At 39.8% G+C, this 23,818-nt stretch overlaps 1 protein-coding gene across 4 annotated transcripts in view; it reads right to left on the bottom strand.

The window, feature by feature from the left end:
* The window catches only part of HECW2 (HECT, C2 and WW domain containing E3 ubiquitin protein ligase 2), a 371,931-nt gene that overhangs the window by 325,761 nt on the left and 22,352 nt on the right, over positions 1-23,818 (bottom strand). Inside the window, exon 1 of one of the 4 annotated variants that reach the window (XM_060622747.3) lies at positions 2,599-2,690. The exons of the other annotated variants lie outside the window; for them this stretch is intronic. The gene's annotated coding sequence lies outside the window, so the exon portion shown is untranslated. Of the gene's footprint in view, positions 1-2,598; positions 2,691-23,818 lie in introns of those variants that run through there. 4 annotated transcript variants of the gene reach the window in all.

Here is a 23,818-nt window from a genome sequence, read left to right as displayed (position 1 = left end):
TTATAAATTCCAAAAAGTTACAGGGCAAATGATCTTCAGACAGCATGTCATCCAATTTTCTGGACTAGAAGCTGAGAGCTATGGGGCCAGTCACCCTCCATATTAATCTGCCAAATGGCCAATGCACTCCATGAATAAACTAATGAGCATTGATCCACCTAGTTAGAAGTCCTGACTTCTTTTTTTTTTTTTAGATTTATTTATTTGGAGAGAGAAATAGAAAGCACAAGTGGGGGAGGGACAGAGAGAGAAGAAAAGAGAGAGAATCCCAAACAGGCTCTTCGTGGAGCCCAATGCAGGGCTCGAACCCATGAACCATGAGACCATGACCTGAGCCAAAGCCAAGAGTTAGACGCTTAACCAGCTGAGTCACCCAGGCACCCCAGAAGTCCTGACTTCTAACTCAGTGGGTCTTTGATGGCTACATCAGTGGTGGTGTTGGGTGAAAAGCAGCAGCAGCCACAAGTGAACAAGCCAGAGCTCCCCACACATCAGCCATCTCCTGTGTGTGGGATGCATCATTCACCTCAGAGCTCCATCACCTGACTTCAAATACAGAAGCCAAGAGTGGATCTAGTGGAAGAAAAGGAGTGGGCAAAAAGTCATTCCTATACTAGGAAGAAGAAGGAAAACTGTTCTCTGTCCTCCCTCCATATCACAAGCCTCCTGCTCCTGGGAAACAATTCGGTTACCATATAAAGTGAATTAAGCTTCGTGGAAGAACCTGAACACCTTAACACTATGAGAGTTTCCGGCAGACATAAACAAAAACAAAAAGCAAAAAAGTATATCGGGAAAAACTGTTTAGAATTTGAGAATGTGCTGTATATGTATATGGGACCAAGATGAGAAGGGAGAAGAATGAAAGCCTCTGATTTGTAACTATAGAGATCAAACCAACCGATGGTTACCAGAGGAGAGGTAGGTGGGGGGATGGGTGAAATAGGCAAAGGGGATTAAAGAGTACACTTATCATGATGAGCACTGAGTAATGTATGAAATTGTTGAATTTCTGTTGAAACTAACAGAACGCTGTATGTTAACTATATTGGAATTGAAATAAAAAACTTTAAAAAAAAATGAATGAATGAAAGCCTCTGGATAGAAGGCAATAGAGCCAAGAGGAACTCAAACATCCAATCTAGAGACAAGGTAGCTATATCCAAAGGTTTATAATTCAACTAAAGCCAAGGATGGGGAGATGCAGAGCTCTTGACTGCCAGGCAGACCAGTCAGGGCACAGATGATTATAAATATGAAAATACTTCTCGTAAAACCAGGGACAACATGAACCAGGGCAGACAACAGACCAGGCTGAGGTGTGACCGAAGAGCGCTCAGTAGAAAGACTCAAGAGTCTAACAGAGACTGTCGAGAATGGCAATTGTTTCTCTACCTTTTTGAGACCATTCCCCTGCATCCTCCTCACCCCCTTCCACAAAGTGATTTGTCCTTAGTGTAGCTCAATTACTTGTGATTAAGACAAATAAGGGAAATGAGAAAGGCGCCAGTAGCTGTCAAATCTTAAAGTATCTATGAATACTTGGAAAGTTTGTTTAATTAAGAATCCTAAGCCCCACCCCAAGAAATCCTAATGCAGGCAGTTCCGGACCACAATTTGGCAAACACTGAACGACAGAGAGGGCAATAAAAAGGCTAATTTTCCAGCCAGCCCAGCAGCTCCAGATTTGTTTTGACAGCATAAAAGGTACCCTGCACCCTCCACAATCCTCAGAGAGGTTACTGCAAAGGGGTTCTAAAAACCTTGCCCACATTACACTTATGGGAAAGTTAGGGCTCCAATTTAGAATACTCTTCTATCACGGCAGTACCTGAAAGGCCAGTTAATCACAAACTTAGCCAGTGCCCCTACATGCCTACTCATGATTTTTGTTTCTTTTCTTTTTTATTTTTTTTTAAATTTTTTTAACATTTATTTATTTTTTGAGAGAGACAGAGTGCAAATGGGGGAAGGGCAGAGAGAGAGGGAGACAAAGAATCCGAAGCAGGCTCCAGGCTCTGATCTGTCAGCACAGAGCCCGAGGCAAGGCTCGAACTCACAGACCGCGAGATCAGGACCTGAGCCGAAGTCAGACCCTTAACCAACTTAGCCACCCAGGCATCCCAGGATTTTTGGTTTCTTTTAAAAAAACAAAGATTTGTCTTGTTTAAAACTCTGCATCTGTAAAACTATGCAAAGGTATCATAAGCCAACATGTTCTGACACTTTTGGTTTTGCTTGTATAAGGTTTTCTCCTAGGTACCTTTATTTTTACATGAAAGACAATCCTGGTGATACGAGAGGAAACAGAGGCCAGCTTGCTGGCTGCTCGTCAAAACTTACCAGAAACAGGGGCGCCTGGGTGGTTCAGTAGGTTAAACGTCGACGTTGGCTCAGGTCGTGATCTCACGGGTCATGAGTTAGAGCCCCGCGTCGGGCTCTGTGCTGACAGGTAAGAGCCTGGAGCCTACCTCGGATTCTGTTTCCCCCTCTCTCTCTGCCCCTCCCCACTCACGCTCTGTCTCTTCTCTGTCTCTCAAAAATGAATAAACGATAAAAAAAAAATTAAAAATTTAAAAATTTAAAAAAAAAACTTACCAGAAATAAAAGCTTAGTAACGTGCAAGGAAACCAGCTGTTGCCTCCATACCAAATCAGCCTGCTGCCATGGCAGTCTCCTTGGAGCTGAAACACACTTTGAAGGTAGGAAAAAATATCTCAGAACAAAGAAAACAAGTCCTTCCAACAGTGAGAAGTGGTAGTCTGCAAAGAAAGAGTCTATTTAATTTTTCAGTCCTAAAAGCAAGTAACTATTGTCCAAATGGCATGGAAAAGTGGCAGAAGTGCAGAAGTATCCTAGAGCCTTAAGCTGAGACTAAAGGTGGGTTGGAAGAGAAATTCTGGACACTCCTGAGTTCTTGTCTGAGAAACTCAACCACTGTAGGACCTTGGGTGAATCACTGAACCTCTGAGGCTCATTTTACAAATGTGTCAAATGGGGATAATATCCCCCACCATCTCTCCTCACAGGAAGTGGTAAGGTTTGAACGACAGAAAACATGGAAGAGCTTTCCATAAAATACTAGTCAATAAGCAAATATTTGTACACATTTTTATCACCATGATTGCTACTCTGCTGTTCCTTTAGGGCTTTTAAAAATTGAAAGAGCAAGTCGTCGCTGTATCCATTAAATACCTATTCGTTAATCTTTTTTTTTAATGTTTATTTTTGAGAGACAGAGCCAGAGTGGGGGAGGGGCAGAGAGAGAGGGAGACACAGAATCCGAAGCAGGCTCCAGGCTCTGAGCTGTCAGCATGGAGCCCGACACGGGGCTTAAACTCACAGGCCATGAGATCATGACCTCAGCCAAGGTCGAATGCTTAACCAACTGAGCCACCCAGGTGCCCCCTCATTAATTTCTTTTAAAGTTACTGTGCTATGGGACACCCGGGTGGCTCAGTTGGTTGAGCATCCAACTCTTGATTTTGGTTTGGATCATGATCCCAGTGCTGTCGGATGGAGCCCCACATCAGGCTTCGTGCTGAGCGTGGAGCCTGCTTAAGATTATCTCTGCTGTCAGCACAGAGCCAGTTTTAGACCCTCTGTTTCCCTCTCTCTCTCTGACCCTCCCCCACCTCTCTCTCAAAACTAAAAATAAATACTAAAAAAAAAAAAAAAAAAGATTCTCTCCCTCTGTCCCTCTCCCCCACTCATGCTCTCTCTCTCTAAAAAACAAAACAAAAAAAGTTACTATGCTAAAGAAATCTGTTAATATCAATGAAACTGATCAGTATTTGGTAATCAAGTATAGGAGAGGAATGTATTTGTGCCTAAAAAGTCTAAATCTCTGAATCTTTTTTTTTTATTATTTATTTATTTTTATTCTCACATTAGATAACATACAGTGTAGTCTTGGCTTCAGGAATAGGATCTAGTAAAAAGTCTAAATCTCAAATACTATCTTCTATTACCCATTTTTTTCCTAAAACAAAGAAATCACTATGAGGATGTACAATGTTTTTAATCATTTCACTTTTTCCATGGAATGATCACACAAACGACTGGTCATCCTATTTACACGACAGAGAATACGAGTAGTAGCAGCAACTAGAAAGAAAAAAAACATGGCAATTTAGCATTGCAGCAAGAAGACTATACATAAAACTATCCTCAGTTCATCTGTACTCTTCTATCCATCAGTATCTTTATCTTAAAAAACTCTCTTACCTTGGGTGCCTGGATGGTTCAGTTGGTTAAGCATCTAACTCTTGATTTCAGCTTGGGTCATGATCTCATGGTTCGTGGGATCAAGCCCTGTGTAGGGCTCTGCACTGGTGGCACAGAGCCTGCTTGGGATTCTTTCTCTCCCTCTCTCTCTGCCCCTCCTGAGTGATGTTCCCAGAAGCCCCTGGGAGGCTGCCCTCCAGGCTGCCTCTGCACCTTTGTTCCCACCAGCTGAGTCATGTGCCCACCAAAGCCAATTGTGTTTGTTCCCAGACCTGTTTATGCCAGCTCTACTTGTTATTGTTAATTATATAATTGAATTAAATATTATGTAAATCCCAGAAATTTGAGAGCAAAAAGAAAGAGTGGTAGTAACTATGGAAACCAAGTTAAATACTTTAGAAAGATCTGGTAAAGGCAAGCACCTAAAAATATTTCTGTCAAATTAAGAATGAGTAAAGGATTGGAGGAAATCTTAAAATATTAGAATTCTTTTTTTTTTTTTTTTTAATTTTTTTTTTCAACGTTTTTTATTTTATTTTTGGGACAGAGAGAGACAGAGCATGAACGGGGGAGGGGCAGAGAAAGAGGGAGACACAGAATCAGAAACAGGCTCCAGGCTCCGAGCCATCAGCCCAGAGCCTGACGCGGGGCTCGAACTCACGGACCGCGAGATCGTGACCTGGCTGAAGTCGGACGCTTAACCGACTGCGCCACCCAGGCGCCCCATAAAATTCTAGAATTCTTGACTCAGACTGCTTCACAAGTCTGCATACTTTCCCTACTGAAGAGGTTGGAACGGCAAAGCATGGAAGAGGCAGTATGGGTGCAGCTCACAGAAGAAAGCCCATGAGGAACCCCCATGAGCAGATAAAGACTCAGAGAGAACACCTCAGTCTTCTCAAAAGACTGGTGAGTGTGCACAGAAATTTTTTAATCTCTTTTTGACTCTCTGTTTTAACTGACTCCACATATTTAAAGACCCCAATAATAAAACATTTAAAAAAAAAAACACCTTTTGGCTTTTATTCCAAAAAGACAAGTGTCAAAAACCAGGGGGAAGACTCTTTTTTTATTTAGTGTTTATTTATTTTGGGAGAGAGAGATTTTATCTCAATGTTTTGCAAATAGATAAAGGAAAAGCCGGCCAAATTGAAAAGAACTTGAATGAAATACAAACACAAAACTACAAATTAAAGGAAAGCACAGGACACAAAGAAGAGCAAGAGAAAGGCATGGAACTAAAACCACACTGGACAGAGAAAAGGCTAACCCAATACTCTGAAACACCAGAACTGGTGAAATGAAAAATAAACATGAGAAAATTAAGCAGAAGTTAGAACTTGGCTCTTTAAAAACTACCTCCTGATGAAAGAAACTGCTCATAATGTGATTTTTAGGCATTTTATTTCATCCATAATTTTAGGAAAAGTAATACATACACATCATACAATATTCAGACAATTAATGAGTAAATAATGAAAAGCAAGTCTCCCTCACACACTTTTCCTTCAGCCACCAGTTCGCCCCCAGAGGCAACTACTGTTACTAGCTTCTGTTTCCTTCCAGGGACAGTACATGCATACAAGCATAGATATATTTAAATAATAATATAATCTTAAGCATTAAACTTGGGATAGACAGATACAGGTATTTCTAATAGATCAATGTATAAGTCTCCCAGAAAGTCTCAATCCACTCTTGCAAAATTACCTCACAATTCCACAGGTACCATTTTTGGGAAATGAATTCCATCCAAAGTCCTATTTTCACAGTGTAAAAATAGGGATGGTGCTACTTCCCAAAAAGCAAGTCAAGTCAGAGGTCTCTAAGAGTATTTACATTAAATACAAAGCTGGCTAGATGACAGATCTGATCTGTTAGGGCAATTCACCTCTTCCTGATGCCATGGCCTTTTTAAAAACTGGCATACCACACATACAATGTGGTAATCGGTGTGGGAATTCAAAAGGGAAAAGCAAGAGGGAACAGTAGAGGAGACTCCTATGGGTCTCATACCTCAGGCTTTTCTTGCTCAAGTCCAGACTTTGCATCACCCGTCTCTGGAAGGCTTTGGAACCTGATTAGTTGTTCAGAGCAGACCCTTCTCTCAGGCAAATTCACCTTATTGTAACTCATAAGATCTACGTGTATGATTGGGGCGGGGGGGAGGGGTGGGCGTTGGGCGTGTATGTATGTGAACACATACACTTACAGAATGCCAAAGTATTCATTTACAGGGAGAACTCTGTCAAGGAGCCATAAACACTCAACATGGAGGCAAGTGCATTTTCCTTCTGTGGGCACATACATGAAAATCAAATAACCGAACTACAGAAAAACTGCCATTTCCACCTATCCAAATCCATTCCTCTTTATTCTGATTACAAAATTTCATTTCTGAGAACTGTTCATTCCCCATTAACAGAACTTATGGTTTAAATGGTTGGGTGGGCACATGTCCCAGGAGTGGCCAGTCCCAGAGCTGAACCTGTCCCAGTAGTTGACAGGATTGTTAAACTGTGAGCAGGGAGATGCAGAAAGCCCCCTCAAAATGAGAGAGCTTTGACTGAAAATGAAGGCAAGAGATGGAGAGAGACGTTGCTTCATAATACCATTTAACAATGAAGCCAAGCCATGCCTGCGACCAGGATACCCAATGAACTTTTCACTTATGAGAGAAAATAAACTCCTTTCTTAACTCACTTTGAGCTGGGATTCTATCTCCTGTAAACAAAAAGAAGTCCTTTCTTCTTGTTTATATAAGTGCTTTCACAGGGAAAATGGAATTCGACTAAGGAAGGTTTATAATATGATTTGAATGCTTAATCAACATCAAAGTAGCTTAATGCATTAGTATCCACACCAAGGCAATCCAACACTCATCCTTGGGCATCCTTCTGTCCTTCAACATCTGACCAGAGCCACTTGCACAGACACACTGTTTCTTAAACCATGCTCATTATGTTCAATCCGCCTGGCAAGCCTGTCTCTGCTCCATTTAACCAGCTCTCAGAGGGCAATCACATATCCCTTGTTCCCAAGTTCTTATGGGGATGCATCACTGGATCTCAAGTACCGAGAATAATCGAAAACCACTTAATAGATTAAATTCTATGGCACCCAAGAGAACTCGTAACGCATTCAAATTAAATGTTGTGAATTTCTTCCAGTGAATTCTAGCATCAAAAAATCATTCACTGTAGCAAAATGACGTACTCAACAGTTTCCGACTATGGGAATATATCAATGATATTTTCCACTAAGGTGAACACATAGCTCTGATACTTTGATTAAGGTCGGTTCTTTAAACCCACATTATTTCGATTACAAGGAGTTGTTTATGCTCACTCCAATTTGTAGGACAAGACAAAAGTATACATCTTTGTAAGCTAAGCTCCAATCGGAGCACCTGTTAGGCAAATAATGGCTGCAGTGTACCACTTTTTTCCTCCTTTCAGGCACAAATCCTGTGTGTGGTTACATTCTTTGAGTGCCTCCCCCAGCACCACTTCCCAGCCCCTTGTCCCAATTAACCCACGCCATGGAGAGAAGCAAACAGTTTCTCTCTCCTCAAACCATTATCATCATTTGCTTCTGTGTCGCCCCCACTAGACTCAGCTCTTTGGATGACTTGATCACTAGTCTAGCACAGTGTCTGGCAGACACTTTAAACATCAGTTGTGTGGATTTAACTACACTTGTCGACAACTTACCAGAATATCTGGTCTGTGACTTTTATGTCACTGTTCAGTTTCAAGCATCAAGGAAAGTACTGGAGAGGAGACTTAGAAACTTGGTGTCTGCCCTCCCTCCAAGAACAAGGGGTCCTGAAACAGGTTCTTTTGAACAAATTTTCAACCTTTGTAAAATATATCCTGCAACCCTGGCTACAGCTCTCTGGCCGAGGGGTTGGTGCTTGACCTAAACGTGTCAGATAGAGACTGGACACGAGGAAGGCCACTGGCCTCCAAGGTGGCCAGGCATGAGAGCTGAACCCCAGGAGGGACAAAGTGTACTGAATAGTGATGAAGCAACTTGGTAAGATCCCTTCTCAGAGTGTGTGAATGCAACTCTGACAGGGAAAGCTGTCAGAGAATAGCACAGAAAAAAAAATCAAAAGAAAGTAAAAGCTGAAACTCTAAAGCAAGAGAAGCCAAGAATAATTCAAATCTTGAGGTCTGTAGGGGGAAGGAAGCATTTAAGACTACAGAGAAGACACAGCAAGAAGCGGAGACAAGTAACAGGAAAGAACTCCAGCCACTATAATGTGGTCTCAAATTTCCTTTACAATACAACATGAGGTCGGTGGATGAAAAGGCCACATTAAGAGACAGCTACTGTAAGTTTTTCAGTTATCTTTACCTCTACTAAAGAGCTGAGGTTGTCAATTATCAAAATGGACATTAGAAGTAGGCTTTTATTGTTGAAATCAGAGACATTTAAGACTTCTGAGTTGGCAGGTTGCCTGGGTGGCTCAGTCAGTTAAGCGTCTGGCTCTTGATTTCAGCTCAGGTTATGATCTCATGATTCGGGAGTTGGAGCCCCATGTCAGGCTCTGCACTGTCAGCACAGAGCCTACTTGGGATTCTCTCTCCCTCTCTCTCTGCCCCTCCCCACCACACATGCACAAGTGCATGTGATCTCGCTCTCTCTCAAAATAAATAAATAAGCTTAAAAAAAGGATTGTGAGTTGGGTATAAAAACTTCAGGGGTACCCCACCATTTCATGAAGGGGTATAATCTCACCAGGCCATTCTCAGGAACAGGCCCCAGGCTGGATTCTGCACTCAGGCACAGTTTACTTAGATGATCTTAGTTGTCCAATGCCAACTCTAAGTTTAACTGAATCCTGCCTCTACAACATTGTGATATTTGCCTCAAGTGAATCTCTTAAGCAAACCAAGGAACATCCAAAGGGCAAAAATACAGACTTTATTAAACTTATAAAATAAGTTGTAGGTATATTTGTATGCCCTCTTACAAATGTACATTTGGCTTTCATATCTAGAGATGGGGGAACTGGTGGGAGACCTGGAGCCCTTACCTTCCTCTAACTACTGGGATATGTTCATTGGGGCTTTAGACTCGGGTGTGATTACACAAAAACCAAAAAGTAAATGGTTTGAACAAGAGCCATATTTATATCTTAATATTTAACAGTCCAGATGTAACCAGTCCACACTGGAAAATCTTCCACTTCCAGTTCCAGATAGCTCTTTCAAGTATCACCATCCCCTAGTCAGTTGGAAGGCAGAAAGAGGAATGGAGGGTACACTCCTTCCCCATTGGCCAGATTTTACCACATGATCATGCCTAGCTTCAAGGGCAGCAAGGAAATTAATCCCTACACTAGCAACCAAAGGAAAACTAAGTGAAATTATACTCTCATACATCAATTGGGGGCCTTCTTCCCTGTGCAGCTCCCATCACCTGAGGAAACTTGAGTGAGATCTGTTCTCCACAGTATGTATGAATTTAATATAAGCATGAAACTCACTGTTTAAATAACACCAATAAGAAATCCACTATGAAGTCACTACATAAAACTGACAAATGTTTACAAAAAGAGAAAAAAAATAGTAAAAGACCTGAAAGATAATTAGGTAACTATTATATGAAGGAAAATCTGGATGATCTGAGAATAAACCACACCCTTGCTCCTAACCTTCTTCAATCACCTGAGAGACTCCTAAATCACATGGGAAAAGTAGCTCTCCTGCCCTGCACTGAAAAACCCACACAGGTCATTGTAATAACTAAAGGCACTGATTAAATGACAAAGTAAAATCTTCCTCAGCCTTTAAATTGCACTACTTGGTTAGAGCTGCCATAACAAATACCGCAAACTGGGTGGCTTAAACAACAACTTTATCATCTCACAGAGATGGAGGCGAGTCCACAGTCCAGATGTCAGAAGGGTTGGTTCTGTGAGGGAAGGATCTAGGCCTCTTACCTTGGCTTGTAGATGTCTCTTCACAATGTCTTCCCTTTACGTGTGGCTGAGCTTGAAACTTCACCTTTTTAGAAGGACATCAGTCACACTGTATGAGGGCCCCCCCTTAATCACCTCATTTCAACTTGATTACTTCTGTAAAGACCTCAACTCAGAATAAGTTCACTCTGAGGTATTTGTGGTTAAACTTCAACATATGAATTTGTTGGGGGCAGTGGGGAGAGATTGGGGCACTACTCTAAAACTTACTCTTATAGTTTTTGTTCCTTACAAAAAAGGGGTTTTTTCCTTACCCAAAAAAAAAAAAAGCCTTTTGTGCTTTTGTGTCTATGAAGACAGATTATAACACAAGCAACTTTCTTCATTGTTACCTCTGCGTCTTCCCAGAAAAACTGAACAAGAAATGATACTCATTGCAAAGCATATTTACTAAACAACTTGATCGTTTTAGGCAATGCTATAATATTCAAGGTTGTACTGGCCCACAGACCATTTCTCACAAGATACGTGAACCAGCAGGAAAAAATGAGAGAGGGGATGGTTCAGTGGTTTGAGAGGACAGTCATTCGTCAGGGTCTAGTTGACAGATTTCAAAGGACCTCAAAGGAAAGACAACATTGTAACTTGCTGGGCTATGCTAACAATACAGACTTGCCCAATTCTTGGGTTTTCAATGATCAGAGACTTGCTCCTTGGTCACTTCTATTTGAGATTTACTTAACTTAATGGTGTCAGTACTCTGACCTTGCCTATCTGCTTACCTTTGTGAACTGGATTTCAGTCTGCAATCTCAGGCTGATATCTGACACTAGTTTGGTTAACTCATCTACTTGTTAATGCCCCGGACCTGCAGAGGTAGACTGGCCTTCCATCCTTCACTTGTATTAGATCCTAAAACCTGCTTTTAAGTCTCCATTCAGATTTCATTCCTGGTCCTGACAAGCAGCTTTATTTTCCAATCCCAACTTAAATTCCAGTCCTAATGGCGACGTGACTCCCCTACAAATGAATCACAACTGGGAAGCTGTTTTTTCTGTCACTCTGGATGTATCTCTGTGAAGTAGAAATGAGCTAAATAACAAAGGAAATTAAGAAATTACAACAGATATGAAATATTCACAAAAGTTCTTTAAATAATAAAATAGCTTCTCCCTTCAAATTTATTATTTATTTTTAGTCTCTACAAAATTATTAGGAAGAAAGGGAAAGTCACTCTTATTTCTAACCCTCGAGGATAATCACTGTTAACATTTTGGCACATATCCTTCCAGTCTATTCTTTTCTACTCATAAATACATAGGTAAATAGATTTTAAAATGAGATCATGTTATAATTTTTATTATTTTGTGATTTACTTTATTGTCTTAAAAAAATATACTACAAAGACTATCTTCTGGTAACATTTTTTCTTTATATCATCACTTTTAATGGCAAAATAGAATTCCATTGTAAGAATGTACCAGACAGACAGACCTAATAGGCCTCTAAGTAAACTTTTTTGTAAAGGTATATGTTTGATGAATGAGAACATTCCATTCTGATTTTCTGCCTTGGTAATCTGTTGCAGTTTACGACCAAATACAGTCAACTACAAGATGCTAAAGGAACCTTAATTACACCCCAAAAGATTAATGACTGAAAAGAATTTCTAATAAGATCAATAAAGATTTTAAATCCTTCATGCCTTATTGCTAGCATGTAAGCAAGACCGTGCTAACCATTCAAACTTCTGATTAGGATAAAATGTAAAAATGTGTCTTTTTGCCCAGTATTTTTATTGCCATTGTCTCCATACTAGAAAATTCAATGAAATCCAAATGTTCCTCCTATCTCCATCACAACAGACCAGGTAAACAGCTTTATCTGCTTAATATGTTAAGAAAGAGGCAAAGAAATGCAATGCCTTGGGGACCAAAAAAAAAAAGTTTCACAATGAAAACAATACAAAACACGCCCACCTCATTTTATTAGGAAGAAATACACTAACTCTTACAGCCAAGCATAGGGGCAGGAAAAACAGTAATTAGATACTATTTTTCACAAGCATTTTTGTAGGACACCTTAAAAGAACAAAAAATTTCAAGCTACACAAAGTGGCAGACTATAGAAATCACAACTATTTTGAATCACTCCACTCTAGGAAGTGGAAAGACTAAGAATTTGTAGACACCACCAAGCAGAAGTTGGCTTGTTTACCACTAAAACTCTATTCCAAATGGTAATTCAGAACAAATGCTTGAATTTAATATGCTTCTTTACAAATGTGTAATTTTCCCCCAAACGATGTAAAGATGTGTTTCGCTGCTATACTATACAGTTTCAAGACATCCAAATATAGTTAGTGTCTGATAATTTTGTTTAAATGGTAAACATGATTATAAATTTCTTTTAAACTCAGATGTATAATAATTACTCCCTGATTTGTGAGAGAATCAACATGAATTGAAAATTACAGTAAATGTTGAGAAAATGTGATTTTATTTAATCATATATTCTTTCCATAAGATATTACAGTCTGACTTCACGATCGAAATCTTGCCGGAAACTCTCTTCTCCATGGTCATCAGTGACTTCCTTCATGCCACATGCAATACTTCTCATTCTTGAATTTTCTTATACTAGTATGTCTTACTGTTGAATATTGCTCTTTCTTAACATTCTCTACTTTCCAGCTTTTCTAACAATATACCATCCTAAATCACTTCTCTCCCTCTCTTCCCAATCTCTGTTAACTCAAACATTACCTAGAGCCTAGTAGGAGATGGGCACAACACTGTATCCTATAGATAAAGAAGGATCAAGACGTGTCTGGTCCTTGAGGAGAGAGATGCAAGTAACTAACATTTCAGCCCAAAATGATCAGAATTGTAAGGTATGACCAAGTTGGTGTAAGACTATCAGTGAGGGATATTTTAAGTTGTAAATCAGAATTGAGGATTTATGGTGAAAGCAGGCTTCCTGGAGCATGTGATGCTGACCAACTAGGTTTGTGCCAGACACATTTATATTCCCCCAAAGTAGTCCTCAGGCCTCAGCTGCCTGGAAATCCTTCTAGATTTTCCCTAGGGCAGCTCTCTGGTCCACTTACATGACAACTATTTCTGACTTTCTCCATTCTCCTCAAAATTTCCAGACAGCCTCTGTTTGCCTCAGACACAGAAGATGACCTAACCTTCAACTTCGGAGAAACCAGAAATACAGTCCACTAGAAGAAAAATCTTACTATTACAAGATGAAGCATACAGTACAGAGGATGGTACAAAGGAGTTATTTTAGATTTTCTTAAATCCCAGCTCCTACCATGATCACTTTGGGAGGCTCAGGGAAGTCCTTCCTCTCCTGTTTCCCTATGGTTCCTTACATGTCTTCACTTGTCAACCAGAGCCCCAGGCTCATCTCCTCCTCCTCTGCTACTGGCCAAGAGTCTCCTCCCATTTGGTTCCACTAGATTTTCCTTCAGTGGAACAAGGTGGAGGAGAGAATGGCAGTGAAGGTGAAGATCCTTCCTCTTCAGAGAATCAGGAGAAACGAACTTCCAGATCCAGCTTGAGAGTGAAGTCTCCAGGACCGCCACCCCCTCAACATAAACCTAGATCCAAAAACACCTCCAAATTTCCAACCCACCTTACCACACCTGTTCCCATTAACCTAACCTGGTCAAGGCCATAGAAGAAAAATGGCTGTGTTCCAAACCCCAGAAAGACTGGGTATGGTGGGCACAAAGGGAAGAAAATCCAATCCTTTCTCACAAGCCATTATGTTTTACTATAGCTGCTTTCTAGGAGCCAAATTTAGATACACTAGAAGCTAACAATTGTTTTTGCAAGTCATTAGAAAATAGATTTCACAGGCAAACAACAGTTCTCCAGAAACATCATTTTGTTCAAATTCTGCTCACAGTATGGATTACATGCAGTAATTATAAAACCTGCAAGAGGTTTTAGAATCCAGTTAATCAAAGTTGTGGGTTAGCCAACAAAAGTCAAAAACTTAAGTCTGTAACTCCCCTATAACCTGAAGGTACTTAGACTCTTTCAAGTTCATTCATTTCTTCAGCAAATATGTGTAAGTCATGTATCACACACCCAATACAGCACTAGGCTCTGAGCACACAGTGGAGAATAAAATAAATGTGCCCACTGCTTAAAGACTACTGAGGAGACAGATAAAAAAAACAAGTAAACAAGTAAATAGAGCATTACAAATGGTAATAGGTGTTTGCATCACATCCTGCAACAAAATTATACTCCCAGGCACTACCCAATTGCCATAGTCTCCTTAGCAGAATGAAGCAGTGACCAAGAAAACATGGTAGAAAATTGCACAAAATTGTTGGTCTAGGGGACATATGCATTTAAACTCTGATTTGCAAAACAACTGTCTGGAGAAGCCTTCAGGCTGATGACTCACTAGACCAAAAGAGACTCTTCCAGAGCTTTATATTTAATCAAATTGATACCCCACAGACTGCATGAGTTTTTCACCAAAGACACTATTAACTTGAGCCATCAACAATATTCAACCCATGCAAGCCTCAAAACACATTTATATGCTAGTGTCATTTTCACAAAACCAATAAGATCTCTACCGTCACTAACCTCTGGATCTCATTCAAATGACCCAGCCCTAAGTGCCACAGAAGACAAAAAGCTGTTCACCTGGTAGGTTATCTCCCAGACATCTGAGATGTGAATAGAGAGATTTTTTTTTTTAAGATTTCTGAATTACAATGACAGAAAATAAGCAACCCCTGATTTACACTCATTGGCTCATTGACTTCTCTGTGACATTTTCAAGGTCCTGGAAATCTGACAGAAACATCTCCAAACTGACCCTCATTTGAAGCCCTGAGACCTAAATTGAAGAAGGGGAGCAGGTGATCATATAGGAGAATTCCTTCCCTACCAAAAAATATCTGCACTTCCCCCACCCCTTCCCTGCCCAAATCTGGGCTTTGCACAAAAAGAAAGCAAACCACTCTCTTGTGCTGCTTTCTAAAGCAGCAGGGAGCTGCCCCCCATATGCCAAAACTTCTTTTCTTGTACCAAATCCACTTTAGTTCCCGCCAACTACACTTCCCAGTGTGCAGTGCACAAATAAGAAGTCAATTGCTGGCGTTTAGCCTAGAAGAACAATAAGCAGTAGATTCTGTGGTGTGCAAAACTGCTGGCTTGGAAATTACCTGTAAGTTTCTCAGATCATCCAGGAATAAATTCTCACCTTCATAAAAAGATAACAAGAACACAACATCAGAAAATCTCTGCTTTAGACAACAGATCTATACACAATAGAGCCCACAGTAACACAATGCACAGCACTTAGCCCTCTAACTTAAAAGGCCAAACGAGGATTACAAAACCTATAATGTAAGCCTAGAATAAGGACACCAAGAATAAGGATAAATAAGGCCTACAAGAATAAGGATAAATAAGGCCTACATCAAGAATGAACAGATTTCCCCTCACGTAGGATTAAGTAAAGAAAAAAATATCAATATGGGTCCTATCAAAACAACTTACTGCAGGGGTGCCTGGGTGACTCAGTCAGTTAAGCATCGGACTCTTGATTTCAGCTCAGGTCATGATCTCATGGTCTGTGTGTTCAAGCTCCACACTTACAGCATGGGACCTGCTTGGGATTCTCTCTCTCTCACTCTCTGCCTCTCTCTCTCTCTCTGTCCACTAGCACACACTGGCACATACCCTCTCTCAAAATAATTAAGCTTAAAAAAAAATCTAACTACATAAAAGACTTGAGGTATATATAAAATTTTATTAGATGATAAGAGTGCACTTCAGATCCATGGAAAAAAGAAGGATTCAATAATAAAATAATAGTAATAAGCACATCTCCTAGCCTTCTTCATGAAAAATAATTCTACACATTGCAACCACTCAAACATGATTAATTCACCAAAGCCCTTTTCATCACAAGTTAACGTTACTGCTTTACGCATATCCTCACTTTTTCCTGACTCCGACTACATGTTGGCATATCCTCTGTGTAAAATGGAATATTCTCAGTTTTCTGGACATGTAATCCCTCCTGGCTATGATCTAGCTGATGAATCTGCCAGGCTGAAAACACTGTGCCTTTGAAGGCCAAGGACTGCCATAGTGATGATAACAAAAAATGATGCTTACCTGGCTAAGAATCACTTGGAAATATATTTGATGAACAAAACTATCAGAAGCTACTTAAATCCCTACTTAGTTTAGCTGAGGCAGGCACTGAGGGAAAAAAAAAAAACTGGTAAGGAATTATTTAATATACAAAATGTATATCAATGTGTATTTAATATTCGATGGTTACCTACTCTATGCCAGCACAGTATTAGGCTATTAATATATTATCTCATTAGAGTCTCACAACAACCCTGGAAGAAATCAATTAACCTTATTTTTATAATTATCTAACTCAAAAATCAGAGGTTAAATAACTGCTACTAAGTCAAAAACTAAAAAGCAGAAGAGATGGAATTCAAATCCACATCCCACGAATTCCAAATGCAATACTCTTTTTCACACCACCATACTGCTGCCCTCGGTCAGCTCCTCACACCCGTGGGTCCCGATGGACCTCCCACCGGACTGAGCCAGTAGGGTGCACCTGCAGTCTGGCACTGGCTTAAGGCATTTGCTTCAACAGCACATTAATTAACCTGTCAGAGGCATATCTCACCCACCTTCCCCTCAGAAATATCTAGAGACTTGAGGGAGATTCATGAGGTGAGGTGGCTCAGTTTCTTCACCATCACCCCCATCACCTCCAGATCTAAGTGAAACATCTAAAAAGCTGGGGAAACCTGACTTATATCAAGCTGCCATCAACATTACTAAAGCCAATGCTGGGTTAACGTGAAAGACAAACACCTAATGTTCGGCTGAGTACTACGCACAGGGTAATGCAGTAAATCAGCACCTATGCCCGACCCCTCGAGTGCCGTGGAACAAACAGGCTATCCAGCAAACAACAGAGGCAGCCTAAAGCCTTTCTCTGTAAGTTTTCCTTACAAGTTGAAGCAGGACTTCAAAATTTTAGCCCCGTGGTATCATCAAAATACAAAGAATATGTCAAGCAAGGAATGGGAGGGGAGTATTTGTGCATGCTAGCCTATGACTAGCAAAATCACTTTTTGAAAATAATATTCTTGGCATTTTGGAAACATCTCTTTAAGTCTTCTTGGGAGGAGCGATGTGGGAAGGTTGATCTCTAACTACTATATTGAGCCAAGAGCTTACACCATATATGGGAAATGCTTTCACTCAAGAAGGATCTTCCAAAATATGCTACTTAATATCTGCAAGTACTTCACACAACAAGCCTTTATCACCCAACTATTTAATGTGCAGAGAAGGACAGGCTCACAAAAAATGATTTTCAGTGCTTCCCAAATCTAATTTGTATGTGAACCACCTGGAGAGAGTGTTCAAATGAAGATTCTGATTCAACAGGCTAGAACAGAGCCCAAGATTCTGCATTTCTAACAAGCACCCAAGTGACCTTGATGTGCAGAGAACAGCCAGAAGAGCCCTTAGCAGCAAAGATCTCAGCCTCCATTTCTTCACTAACATGCCAGTGTTCCTCACACTGGCCCCAGCAAACTGAGCTTTACACAAATTATGTATTGTGCCTTCATATTTTGGATAACCTAAAAAACATACATTGTACTAGTTCAATGACAAAAGACTTCTCATTTGCAGAAACAATTGACAGGCATTCCCAGAAAATAGGTTTTATTTAAGACAGCTTTCTCAAAACAGAGTCTGCAGACATTTTCTTGGTGGGCACTCAAGAATAATCTTCCAGGGGCGCCTGGGTGGCTTGGTCAGTTAAGCGTCCGACTTCGGCTCAGGTCATGATCTCACGGTCCATGAGTTCGAGCCCCAAGTCAGGCTCTGTGCTGACAGCTCAGAGCCTGGAGCCTGCTTCCGATTCTGTGTCTCCCTCTCTCTCTGACCCTCCCCCATTCATGCTTTGTCTCTCTCTGTCTCAAAAATAAATAAACGTTAAAAAAAAAAAAAGAATAATCTTCCATAAAAGAGGGCCATACAATGACTTCTTGATCAGTTTTACCTTATTCAGGAGTACAACCAACATCCAGTTGCAGGAAAAGGACTGCCCTCAGAATGGAGCCAAGGCTAGGAGGAAGGGGAAATTCTGAAAATCACAGAGCTTGATTTCATGTCCTCCAAACCTCTGAAATGGATTACTGAATAAGCAGTCTGTGAGAACTTAGGGCAGATAAAAAAAAAACAGGCATTCACTAGAAAACAGCATGGTTTCACTGAGAATTAGTGATGCCAAATCCTTTACTTCCTTTCTGACAGGCTTGTAAGAACGGTGGACTAGGACAATGCTTCAGACATCTAGATACCTAGATTTCAACAAGGCAGTGGTAAAACAGAATATCCAGCAGGTGGGTGAAATAACCTCAGTCTAGGAACAGACCCCTTTAAGACCGCTTCCTTCCTCCCACCAGCCCACCCTCCATCCACCAATTCCTCTCAACCTCCAACCAATTAGAGACAACCCAAGTCATATGTACTGAAATAAATTCTTACACATACTCATATAAGAACTCTACAAAAGAGGGATTCAATTTCAGTATACTTGACAGCAATTTCTCTTGATAAGGCCCCAGTAATTAAAATGTAATGACTTGTCCCTGTATAAGTTATTTAAACTGCTTTCAAATGGCAATTTCTGTGGTTAATGCTTAAAGAGAGGTTGGCAATAGAGGAGGTAAAGTGGATGTCAGAGAAGCAGTAGGGGTTTTTCCAATTAAAATTTGGGAAAGATAATGGAAAACAAGCTCCAGTATACACCGTATTTACAAAGTGTGTGGTAGGAAGGAAGGACAGAGCAGAGATGTATGTGAGGAGGGCTGTCCCAAAGCTTTTTTACCATCTTAAGCATCCACATTATTCTGCCTCTCTGGGATCAGAGAGGGTCCCAGGAGATAGCACACAGGAGTGTTTATTTTGAATCATAAATCAGAAAAGGACTAGCTTTGAGAAATCAAAAATTGGCCTCTTGATATGCTTGTAATCTTCAATGAGCCAGTTATGCACATATCACTGATATTACAAGGAAAGGAGAACATTCCATCAAAGGAAAGGAACGAAGGAAATCAATTTGTATAAATGTCTAAGATACCTTTATTTCTTTTATTATAAATAAATATTATTACTTCACTTGAGTCACTAAAAAATATGTCTTCTGAAAAAGCAGGGAAGTGCTCAAAAAGTACAGAAGTCATGTATAAAAAGAACACAGGAGCTGGCTTGTAATGGCACCAGATTTAGGGTAATTTGCACATCTAAAAGTGTAATGTTGATAATTATAACATCTAATTTTAAAAATTCATGAATCCATATTAATGGGGGAGGTGAGGGAATTTCTTCTTGCAAAATGCCAGCTATCAGTGGAAAAGGAATGATAAAATTAGAAAATAATCCCTTTGCAATCTCTAGGTAATTGATTTAGGCAACAATCACATATAAATAGTAAAAGTTCTTGGGAAAAGATAACAAGGAAACAAGATATTCACATAGCCTCAAGCATCATCCCACAGATTACCTACCACTCATAAAAGGACAAGTGTACTTGTACATGGGAAAGCTCTGGTAGGCCCCCACTTAACCAAGTGACCCATTTCACTGTCACCAACAGCAGGATGATCAGACCTCATGTGCCTCCTGCTGTGGCACAGTAAGTGGTATCACATCCACTGTCTTCTTGCCAAAACTGCTAACCTGATTCTAAAAATTGAGAAACAAGTAGACAAGTTCAAAATGTGGAACATTCTACAACTGGTTTAACCTCTTCAAAACAGTGTTATAAAACGAAACAAAAGGAAGAGACAGGGTGATCAAATGCAATGCATGAAACTTTACTGCATCCTGGATCTAAAAAAAAAAAAAAAGTCATGAGGCCCCCTGGGTGGCTCAGTGAGTTAAGCATCCGACTCTTGATTTCAGCTCAGGTCACGATCTCACAGTTCATGAGTTCAAGTCCGGCAACGCTGCGCTGTCATTACAGAGCCTGCTTGGGATTCTCTGTCTCCCTCTCTCTCCACCCCTCCTCCACTCTATCTCTCTGTCCCTCAAAAATAAAAACGGACAAACTTAAAAAAAAAAATTACTTAACCACTTTCAACATAAAATGTACATGAAATGATATTATTAAATTATGGTTAATTTTCTTAGGTTTAACAATGATAAAAACAGTAACAGTAATACTGGGGGTGGTAGGAGACTGTGTTTATTCTCAGGAAACATGTATTTAGGGGTGATGTGCAATGGTGTCTGCAACTTATTCTTTAAAGCTCAGGGGCACCTGGGTGGCTCAGTTGGTTAAGCATCCAACTCTTGGTTTCAGCTCAGGTCATGATCTCACAGTTCATGAGTTGGAGCCCCTCATCATCGGGATTTGCGATGACAGTGCAGAGCCTACTTGGGATTCTCTCTCTCTCTGCTCCTCTCCCGTGTGCGTGCATGCGTTCTCTCTCTCAAAAAATAGACATTTTAAAATAATAAAAGGTCAGAAAAAATAGACATACAGTGAGAGAATCCAATATGACAGAAGGTTAACAATTGCTACAGATGAAGAGTATATAAGTTTTTTTTTTTTCAAATTTTTCACAGTAATTTTTCAAAATTAAAGGTTGAAAGAAAAAGGCTATAAACTTTTGTTTAATTTAAACACTCATGAGTGTTTCTTTTCCCCTCAGCCTTATTTTTTACATAAAAGCTTATGTTCCTCAACCTCATACCTCCTACTACAGAAGTTTCCACTAACTTACCCTTGGAGTGTGGTAACAATTACAGTCCTCTCTGAATGATGCATTCAATATTCCAAATCTAGAGAGGTCATAATAAAAATATATTTAACAATAAAACAGAGCATCAAAAGTCTAATGGGCAGGGTAGTCCAGAAGATAATAGGTGAAAAGCAGAGTGCTCATTTCTGTTTCTCTGCTTTCCATTTTTTCCGAGGCAAGTACTTCAACTATCTTTAGAGACAATTAGAGAAACCCTTTGATAAAATGCAAAACTGTCCTTAGTGCAATGCTCCACACCAAGTGAACAATGAAGTCAAATGTAAGAGATTACAAGGCTGGTAGCTGTGTCTCCAGCCCTGTCTCCCCACAGTAGATCCTTGAACAACTCAAGGGTCAGGGGCACCAATGCTCACACAGTCAAAAATCCACGCATAACTTTCTAAGTCAAAACTCTTACCAGCCTACTATTAACTGGAAGCCCAACCAATAACATAAACAGCTGATTAACACATATTTTGTATGTTGTATTATATACTGTACTCTCACAGTGAATAAAGTAAGCTAGAGAAAAGAGAATGTTGTCAAGAAAATCATAAGTGAAAACCTGACCAAAATTTTCAATTATATTTATGGAAAAAATGCACGTATAATGGCACCCACACAATTCAAACCCACGTTGTTCAGGGTGAAATGTACATGAAAAGGTCATCTTAAGCTCACTCACAAAATTAGCCAGCAGCAATACCAGAGATCAAGAAAAAAAATTACCAAAAGCTGCAGGTTAAATCAATGAGAAAATCTAAATTGGGGGAATTCGATCTCAAACTGACGATGACAGAGCAGATGGCACACATATTCCCTTCTGGCATTTGGCCCAAGAAATAGCAAACCAAGGAAGAATTCTTATGCAACAAATGAGCACACTTGAGAGATGCTAAGGCAAAACAAAACTTAACCTATTCTTCACTTGTTTATTTCTCATGTCCTTATCACTAAAGAGAGTAAGGGATGAATGCACAAATAGACTGATAGGTAAGCTCTGTCATATTTAAAACACACTGCCAATGGAAAGACTCTGCTTGAACCAAATTAACATACTATCTCACAAAACTAAAGAAGATTCCTGAATAAATGTCTAGCCTCTTTTTATCTTTATTTTTTTAACCAAAAACTTTGCTAAAAATTACTTTCAAAAAAGTTAATGAAGGGGCGCTTGGGTGGCTCAGTCAGTTAAGCATCCGACTCTCGATTTCAGCTCAGGTCATGATCTCACAGTTAGTGAGTTCCAGCCCCATGTGGGGTTCTGTGCTGACAGCGCAGAGCCCGGAGCCTGCTTCAGATGCTGCCTCTACCCCACTCATGTGCTCACTTGCTCTCTCTCTCTCTCCCTCCAAAACAAATAAACATTAAAAAATATATTTTTTTAAGTTAATGAATGATCCTTAACAACGGACAGGATAAAATAAACAAGGAACCCAAAACAAAATAAAGTTATTTTTTTTATTCGAAAATAGTTACAATTGGCTATGGGGATTAAAGATCATTTGTTTAAAGGTTTCTTTCCAGCTACCAATGACACATAATATCTAGTACACTAAAATAATCACAATAGTATTATGCCAGGAAAAGTAGGGATTACTTTCTGTACTTTCAAAATCAGTTTAAAATAATAGCAAATTTTCTTTACTTTGGTATATGTTAAAAATATCAATAATAGGGGTACCTGGGTGGCTGAGTTGGTTAAGTGCCCAATTATTGGTTTAATCTCAGGTCATCTCACAGTTCATGAGTTCGAGCCCTGCATGGGACTCTGGACTGACAGTGCAGGGCCTGCTTGGGATTCTCTCTCTCTGCCTCTCTCTCTCTGCCCCTCCCCCAACTTGTGCACACACGCATGCACACGCTCTTTCTTGCTTATTCTCTCTTTCCCTCTCTCTCAAAATAAGTAAATAAACTTAAAAAAATCAATAATAAAGAAGTTTGGATTCAGGTTAGTAAGAGATTTTATAGTTTATTCGTCCCAGCGAAATACCAAGAAAACAACTTTTAAAGTTACAGCGGCATTTTAGAATTCTCACTTCTGCAGCAAATCCATACGCTAAGAACACCTTGCCAAATAAATGAATTGCTTCTGGCGATGACCCATTTTAAAAGAAAAATCCAACTAAAATTTTTGCAAGCGAAATTAAATTACTCTAATGGACTACTTACCTCAAAACCTACTTATGTGTTATCCACATTAAAACCATTCTAAGAAATAGCATGAGATGTTCCATTAATAATACTGTTTCAAAAGTAAGCTAAAATAAAAAGCCTAGACATTACATTCCTATAAAATATGTTGTCTCCATGTATTTAGTGCCTTTTACTACTTTAAATAGTACAGTTCTCTTGAAGTAAAATACTGCTTAAGATTTCTTTAAGCTTTGAAAAACAAAAAAGGAAGTTATTCTTGTTATTAGAAACATCTTCATAGTTAATATCTAATATTTATTGAGCATATTTTACATACCAGAAACTGAGTAAATAATGTATACAAATTACCATACCTAATCTTCTGATAATCCTCTGAGGCAGGTACTGTTATCACCATTTTAGAGATGAGGACACTAAATTCAGAAAAGTTAAATAACTATGGCATATTGTTAGGCATTGTCCAAAATCTAATGTCCCTTTCTTTCCTAGTCACAGAGTAATAGCCGGGCATATGGACGCCCAGCAAGAGGATACATCTGCCAGCCTCCATTCAGTTTCCATGTGGTCATGGACTAAGTTCTCACCAACAGTTCTCACTGGTGAACTACGTTCTCACACTGAGTGGAGGTGATGTATGTACCTGCCGTGTTACATGC

Source organism: Panthera onca, chromosome C1 (assembly GCF_046562875.1).
Source record: "Panthera onca isolate mPanOnc1 chromosome C1, mPanOnc1 haplotype 2, whole genome shotgun sequence".
NCBI lineage: Eukaryota > Metazoa > Chordata > Mammalia > Carnivora > Felidae > Panthera > Panthera onca.
The sequence above is the reverse complement of the archived record's forward strand: the minus strand, read 5'-3'. Positions and strand labels throughout refer to the sequence as shown.